The sequence below is a fragment of the Triticum urartu genome, chromosome 3 (assembly GCF_003073215.2).
Source record: "Triticum urartu cultivar G1812 chromosome 3, Tu2.1, whole genome shotgun sequence".
Lineage (NCBI taxonomy): Eukaryota > Viridiplantae > Streptophyta > Magnoliopsida > Poales > Poaceae > Triticum > Triticum urartu.
Window position 1 is genome coordinate 291,210,538 of NC_053024.1, and position 8,714 is coordinate 291,219,251.

Here is an 8,714-nt window from a genome sequence, read left to right on the forward strand (position 1 = left end):
TAGTTCATCACGAAGTTCTACTAACTTGGTGATGGTGACTAGAGAATTCTGTCAATCACTATCTTATCTGGAAGATTAACTCCCACTTGATTCAAGCGATTGTAGTACCCAGACAATCTGAGCACATGCTCACTAGTTGAGCATTCTCCTCCATCTTTTAGCTATAGAACTTGTTGGAGACTTCATATTTCTCAACTCGGGTATTTGCTTGAAATATTAACTTCAACTCCTGGAACATCTCATATGGTCCATGACGTTCAAAACGTCTTTGAAGTCCCGATTCTAAGCCGTTAAGCATGGTGCACTAAACTATCAAGTAGTCATCATATTGAGCTAGCCAAACGTTCATAACGTCTGCATCTGCTCCTGCAATAGGTCTGTCACCTAGCGGTGCATCAAGGACATAATTCTTCTGTGCAGCAATGAGGATAAACCTCAGATCATGGATCCAATCCGCATCATTGCTACTAACATCTTTCAACACAATTTTCTCTAGGAACATATCAAAATAAACACAGGGAAGCAACAACGCGAGCTATTGATCTACAACATAATTTGCAAAATACTACCAGGACTAAGTTCATGATAAATTTAAGTTCAATTAATCATATTACTTAAGAACTCCCACTTAGATAGACATCCCTCTAATCCTCTAAGTGATTACGTGATCCAAATCAACTAAACCATGTCCGATCATCATGTGAGATGGAGTAGTTTCATTGGTGAACATCACTATGTTGATCATATCTACTATATGATTCACGCTCGACCTTTCGGTCTCCGTGTTCCGAGGCCATATCTGTATATGCTTGGCTCGTCAAGTATAACCTGAGTATTCCGCGTGTGCAACTGTTTTGCACCCGTTGTATTTGAACGTAGAGCCTATCACACCCGATCATCACGTGGTGTCTCAGCACGAAGAACTTTCGCAACGGTGCATACTCAGGGAGAACACTTCTTGATAATTAGTGAGAGATCATCTTAAAATGCTACCGTCAATCAAAGCAAGATAAGATGCATAAAAGATAAACATCACATGCAATCAATATAAGTGATATGATATGGCCATCATCATCTTGTGCTTGTGATCTCCATCTTCGAAGCACCGTCGTGATCACCATCGTCACCGGCGCGACACCTTGATCACCATCGTAGCATCGTTGTCGTCTCGCCAATCTTATGCTTCCACGACTATCGCTACCGCTTAGTGATAAAGTAAAGCATTACAGCGCAATTGCATTGCATACAATAAAGCGACAACCATATGGCTCCTGCCAGTTGCCGATAACTCGGTTACAAAACATGATCATCTCATACAATAAAATTTAGCATCATGTCTTGACCATATCACATCACAACATGCCCTGCAAAAACAAGTTAGACGTCCTCTACTTTGTTGTTGCAAGTTTTACGTGGCTGCTACGGGCTTAAGCAAGAACCAATCTTACCTACGCATCAAAACCACAACGATAGTTTGTCAAGTTGGTGCTGTTTTAACCTTCGCAAGGACCGGGCGTAGCCACACTCGGTTCAACTAAAGTTGGAGAAACTGTCACCCGCTAGCCACCTTTGTGCAAAGCACGTCGGGAGAACCGGTCTCGCGTAAGCGTACGCGTAATGTCGGTCCGGGCCGCTTCGTCCAACAATACCGCCGAACCAAAGTATGACATGCTGGTAAGCAGTATGACTTATATCGCCCACAACTCACTTGTGTTCTACTCGTGCATATAACATCAACACATAAAACCTAGGCTCGGATGCCACTGTTGGGGAACGTAGTAATTTCAAAAAAAATTCTACGCACACGCAAGATCATGGTGATGCATAGCAACGAGAGGGGAGAGTGTTGTCTACGTACCCTCGTAGACCGAAAGCGGAAGCGTTATCAACGCGGTTGATGTAGTCGTACGTCTTCACGATCCGACCGATCAAGTACCGAATACGACACCTCCGAGTTCTGACACACGTTCAGCCCGATGACGTCCCTCGAACTCTGATCCAGCCGAGTGTTGAGGGAGAGTTTCATCAGCATGACGGCGTGGTGACGATGTTGATGTTCTACCGATCAGGGCTTCGCCTAAGCACCGCTACGATATTATCAAGGTGGATTATGGTGGAGGGGGGCACCGCACACGGCTAAGAGATCAATATCAATTGTTGTGTCTTTGGGGTGCCCCCCTGCCCCCGTATATAAAGGAGCAAGGAGGAGGCGGCCAAGGAGGGCGCCAAGGGGGGAGTCCTACTCCCACTCGGGAGTAGGACTCCTCCTTTCCTTGTTGGAGTAGGAGAAGGGAAGGGAGAAGGAGAAGAAAGGAAGGGGGCGCCCCCCCTCCCTAGTCCAATTCGGACTAGCCCATGGGGAGGGGTGCGGCCACCCTTTGGGGCATTTCTCTCCTTTCCCGTATGGCCCATTAAGGCCCAATACGAATTCCCGTAACTCTCCGGTACTTCGAAAAATACCCGAATCACTCGGAACCTTTCCGATGTCCGAATATAGTCGTCCAATATATCGATCTTTACGTCCGACCATTTCGAGACTCCTCGTCATGTCCCCGATCTCATCCGGGACTCCGAACTCCTTCGGTACATCAAAACTCATAAACTCATAATATAACTATCATCGAAACTTTAAGCGTGCGGACCCTACGGGTTCGAGAACTATGTAGACATGACCGAGACACGTCTCCGGTCAATAACCAATAGCGGAACCTGGATGCTCATATTGGCTCCTACATATTCTACGAAGATCTTTATCGGTCAAACCGCATAACAACATACGTTGTTCCCTTTGTCATCGGTATGTTACTTGCCCGAGATTCGACCGTCGGTATCTCAATACCTAGTTCAATCTCGTTACCGGCAAGTCTCTTACTCGTTTCGTAATACATCATCTCGCAACTAACTCATTAGTTGCAATGCTTGCAAGGCTTATGTGATGTGCATTACCGAGAGGGCCCAGAGATACCTCTCCGACAATCGGAGTGACAAATCCTAATCTCGAAATACGCCAACCCAACAACAGTACCTTTGGAGACACCTGTAGAGCTCCTTTATAATCACCCAGTTACGTTGTGACGTTTGGTAGCACACAAAATGTTCCTCCGGTAAACGGGAGTTGCATAATCTCATAGTCATAGGAACATGTATAAGTCATGAAGAAAGCAATAGCAACATACTAAACGATCAAGTGCTAAGCTAACGGAATGGGTCAAGTCAATCACATCATTCTCCTAATGATGTGATCCCGTTAATCAAATGACAACTCATGTCTATGGTTAGGAAACATAACCATCTTTGATTAACGAGCTAGTCAAGTAGAGGCATACTAGTGACACTCTGTTTGTCTATGTATTCACACATGTATTATGTTTCCGGTTAATACAATTATAGCATGAATAATAAACATTTATCATGAAATAAGGAAATAAATAATAACTTTATTATTGCCTCTAGGGCATATTTCCTTCAGCCCATTGTTGGAATATACAAGCCAAGTTCTATAATGAAAAATTCCCACTAGTATATGAAAGTGATAGCATGAGAGACTCTCTACTATGAACATTAAGGTGCTACTTTGAAGCACAAGTGTGGCAAAGGATAGTAACATTGTCCCTTCTCTCTTTTTCTCTTATTTTTTTGCTTCTCTTTTTTATGGCCTTTTATTTTTTTTTTTTATTTTTTCCTCACTTGGGACAATGCTCTAGAAAATGATGATCATCACACTTCTATTTATTTACAACTCAATGATTACAACTCGATAGTAGAACAAAAGATGACTCTATATGAATGCCTCCGGTGGTGTACCGGGATATGCAATGACCAAGAGTGACATGTATGAAAGAATTATGAACGGTGGCTTTGCCACAAATACTATGTCAACTACATGATCATGCTAAGCAATATGACAATGATGAATGTGTCATGATGAACGGAATGATGGAAAGTTGCATGGCAATATATCTCGGAATGGCTATGGAAATGCCATAATAGGTAGGTATGGTGGCTGTTTTGAGGAAGATATAAGGAGGTTTATGTGTGAAAGATATCATATCACGGGGTTTGGATGCACCGGCGAAGTTTGTGCCAACTCTCAATGTGAGAAAGGGAAATGCACGGTACCGAAGAGGCTAGCAAGGATGGAAAGGTGAGAGTGCGTATAATCCATGGACTCAACATTAGTCATAAAGAACTCACATACTTATTGCAAAAATCTACAAGTCATCAAAAACCTTGGTACTACGCGCATGCTCCTAGGGGGATAGATTGGTAGGAAAAGACCATCGCTCGTCCCGACCGCCACTCATAAAAAGACAATCAAATAACACCTCATGTTTCAAATTTATTGCCATAACGTTTACCATACGTGCATGCTACGTACTTGCAAACTTCAACACAAGTATTTCTCAATTTCACAACTACTCAACTAGCACAATGTGACATTATTACCTCCATATCTCAAAACAATCATCAAACTTCAAACTTCTCTTAGTATTCAAAATGCTCTTAAGGAAATTTTACTAACTTTGAATACCTAGCATATTAGGATTTTAAGAAAATTACCATGCTATTAAGACTCTCAAAATAATCTAAGTGAAGCATGAGAGATCAATAGTTTCTATAAAACAAATCCACCACCGTGCTCTAAAAGATATAAGTGAAGTACTAGAGCAAAATTATATAACTCAAAAGATATAAGCGAAGCACATAGAGTATTCTAACAAATTCCAAATCATGTATGGCTCTCTCAAAAGGTGTGTACAGCAAGGATGATTGTGGTAAACTAACAAGCAAAGACTCAAATCATACAAGATCTCCAAGCAAAACACATATCATGTGGCGAATAAAAATATAGCTCCAAGTAAAGTTACCGATAGAAGTAGACGAAAGAGGGGATGCCTTCCGGGGCATCCCCAAGCTTTGGCTTTTAGGTGTCCTTAGATTATCTTGGGGGTGCCATGGGCATCCCCAAGCTTAGGCTCTTGCCACTCCTTGTTCCATAATCCATCAAATCTTTACCCAAAACTTGAAAACTTCACAACACAAAACTTAAAGTAGAAAATCTCGTGAGCTCCGTTAGCGAAAGAAAATAAAAGACCACTTCAAGGTACTGTAATGAACTCATTCTTTATTTATATTGTGTTATACCTACTGTATTCCAACTTCTCTATGGTTTATAAACTATTTTACTAGCCATAGATTCATCAAAATAAGCAAACAACACACGAAAAACAGAATCTGTCAAAAACAGAACAGTCTGTAGTAATCTGTAGCTAGCGCAAGATCTGGAACCCCAAAAATTCTAAAATAAATTTCTGGACGTGAGGAATTTATCTATTAATCATCTGCAAAAATAATTAACTAAATATCACTTTCCAAATAAAAATGACAGCAGTTCTCGTGAGCGCTAAAGTTTCTGTTTTTTACAGCAAGTTCAACAAGACTTTCCCCAAGTCTTCCCAACGGTTCTACTTGGCACAAACACTAATTAAACACAAAAAACACAACAAAACAGAGGCTAGATAAATTATTTATTACTAAATAGGAGCAAAAAGCAAGGAATAAAAATAAAATTGGGTTGCCTCCCAACAAGCGCTATCGTTTAACGCCCCTAGCTAGGCATAACAAGCAAGAATAGATCTAGGTATTGCCATCTTTGGTAGGCAATCCATAAGTGGCTCTCATAATAGATTCATAAGGTAATTTAATTTTATTTCTAGGAAAGTGTTCCATGCCTTTCCTTAATGGAAATTAATCTAATATTTCCTTCCTTCATATCAATAATTGCACCAATCGTTCTAAGGAAAGGTCTACCAAGAATAATAGGACATGAAGGATTGCAATCTATGTCAAGAACAATAAAATCTACAGGCACATAATTCCTATTTGCAACAATAAGAACATCATTAATTCTTCCCATAGGTTTCTTAATAGTGGAATCCGCAAGGTGCAAGTTTAGAGAGCAATCATCAAAATCACGGAAACCTAACAAATCACACAAAGTCTTTGGAATCGTGGAAACACTAGCACCCAAATCACATAAAGCATAGCATTCATGATCTTTAATTTTAATAGTTGGTTCCCACTCATCATAAAGTTTTCTAGGGATAGAAACTTCCAATTCAAGTTTTTCTTCATAAGATTGCATCAAGGCATCAACGATATGTTTAGTAAACGCTTTATTTTGACTATAAGCGTGAGGAGAATTTAGCACGGATTGCAACAAGGAAATACAATCAATCAAAGAGCAATTTTCATAGTTAAATTCCTTGAAATCCATAATAGTGGGTTTAGCAACATCTAGGGTTTTAATTTCTTCAATCCCACTTTTATCAAATTTAGCATCAAGATCAACAAATTCCGAATTCTTAGAACGCCTTCTAGGTAAAGGTGGATCATATTCAGTCCCATCATTATCAAGATTCATATTGCAAAACAAAGATTTAATAGGGGACACATCAATAACTTTTAGATCTTCATCTTATTTTCATAGGAACTAGAAGAACACGCTTTATAAAGGCATCTTTCTTAGCACGCATCCTAGCGGTTCTTTCTTTGCACTCATCAATGGAAATTCTCATGGCTTTGAGAGACTCATTGATATCATGCTTAGGGGAATAGATCTAAGTTTCAAAGAATCAACATCAAGAGCAATTCTATCAACGTTCCTAGCCAAATCATCAATCTTAAGCAATTTTTCTTCAATCATAGCATTAAAATTCTTTTGCGAAGTAATAAATTCTTTAATATTAGATTCAAAATCAGAGGGCATCTTATTATAATTTCCATAAGAATTGTTGTAGGAATTACCATAATTATTAGAGGGATTACTAGGATAAGGCCTAGGATTGAAATTTCCTCTATACGCGTTGTTACCAAAATTGTTCCTACCAACAAAATTCACATCCATAGATTCATTATTATTCTCAATCAAAGTAGACAAGGGCATATCATTAGGATCAGAAGAAACACTCTTATTAGCAAATAATTTCATAAGTTCATCCATCTTTCCACTCAAAACATTAATTTCTTCTATCGCATGCACCTTTTTATTAGTAGATCTTTCAGTATGCCATTGAGAATAATTAACCATAATATTATCTAGGAGTTTAGTAGCTTCTCCTAAAGTGATTTCCATAAAAGTGCCTCCCGCGGCCGAATCTAAAAGATTTCTAGAAGCAAAATTCAATCCGGCATAAAAAATTTGTAAATCATCCACAAATTTAACCATGAGTAGGGCAATTACGTATCATTAATTTCATTCTCTCCCAAGATTGTGCAACATGTTCATGATCAAGTTGCTTAAAATTCATAATATCGTTTCTAAGAGAGATGATCTTAGCGGGAGGAAAATACTTAGAGATAAAAGCATCTTTGCACTTATTCCATGAATCAATACTATTTTTAGGCAAAGACGAAAACCAAGCTTTAGCACGATCTCTAAGCGAAAAAGAAATAGCTTCAATTTAACAATATCATTATCCACATCTTTCTTCTTTTGCATATCACACAAATCAACGAAGCTATTTAGATGGGTAGCGGCATCTTCACTAGGAAGGCCGGAAAACGGATCTTTCATGACAAGATTCAGCAAAGCAGTTAATTTCACAAGATTCAGCACCGGTAAGAGGAGCAATCGGAGTGCTAATAAAATCATTGTTGTTGGTATTGGTAAAGTCACACAATTTAGTATTATCTTGAGCCATCGTGACAAGCAAGCAAACTAACACACAAGCAAACAAAAAGCAGCGGGCAAAAAGAGGCAAATCGGAGAAGTGCGTCTTCATAGGATACCCAAAACAATCTGTTGGGTACACCTTCTATCACAGATCTGAAGGCAAGATATTTTGTTTCCAAGAATGGATCCTTTCTAGAGAAGGAGTTTCTCTCGAAAGAAGTGAGTGGGAGGAAAGTAGAATTTGATGAGGTAATTGTACCTTCTCCCGAATTGGAAAGTAGTTCATCACAGAAATCAGTTCCAGTGATTCCTACACCAATTAGTGAGGAAGTCTGCTACCTCTTGAGCACTGCGTTGGTTTTTCCCCGAAGAGGAAGGGATGATGCAGCAAAGTAGCGTAAGTATTTCCCTCAGTTTTTGAGAACCAAGGTATCAATCCAGTAGGAGGCTACGCGCGAGTCCCTCGTACCTGCACAAAACAAATAAAATCCTCGCAACCAACGCAAATAGGGGTTGTCAATCCCTATAAGGCCACTTACGAGAGTGAGATCTGATAGATATGATAAGATAATATTTTTGGTATTTTTATGATAAAGATGCAAAGTAAAATAAAGGCAAAGTAAATAACAAGTAGTAGGAGATTAATATGATAAAGACCCGGGGGCCATAGGTTTCACTAGTGGCTTCTCTCAAGAGCATAAGTATTTACGGTGGGTGAACAAATTACTTTTGAGCAATTGACAGAATTGAGCATAGTTATGAGAATATCTAGGTATGATCATGTATATAGGCATCACGTCCGAGACAAGTAGACCGACTCCTGCCTGCATCTACTACTATTACTCCACTCATCGACCGCTATCCAACATGCATCTAGAGTATTAATTTCAAAACAGAGTAACGCTTAAGCAAGATGACATGATGTAGAGGGATAAACTCATGCAATATGATAAAAACCCATCTTGTTATCCTCGATGGCAACAATACAATACGTGTCCTTGCTGCCCCTTCACTGGGAAAGGACACCGCAAGATTGAAC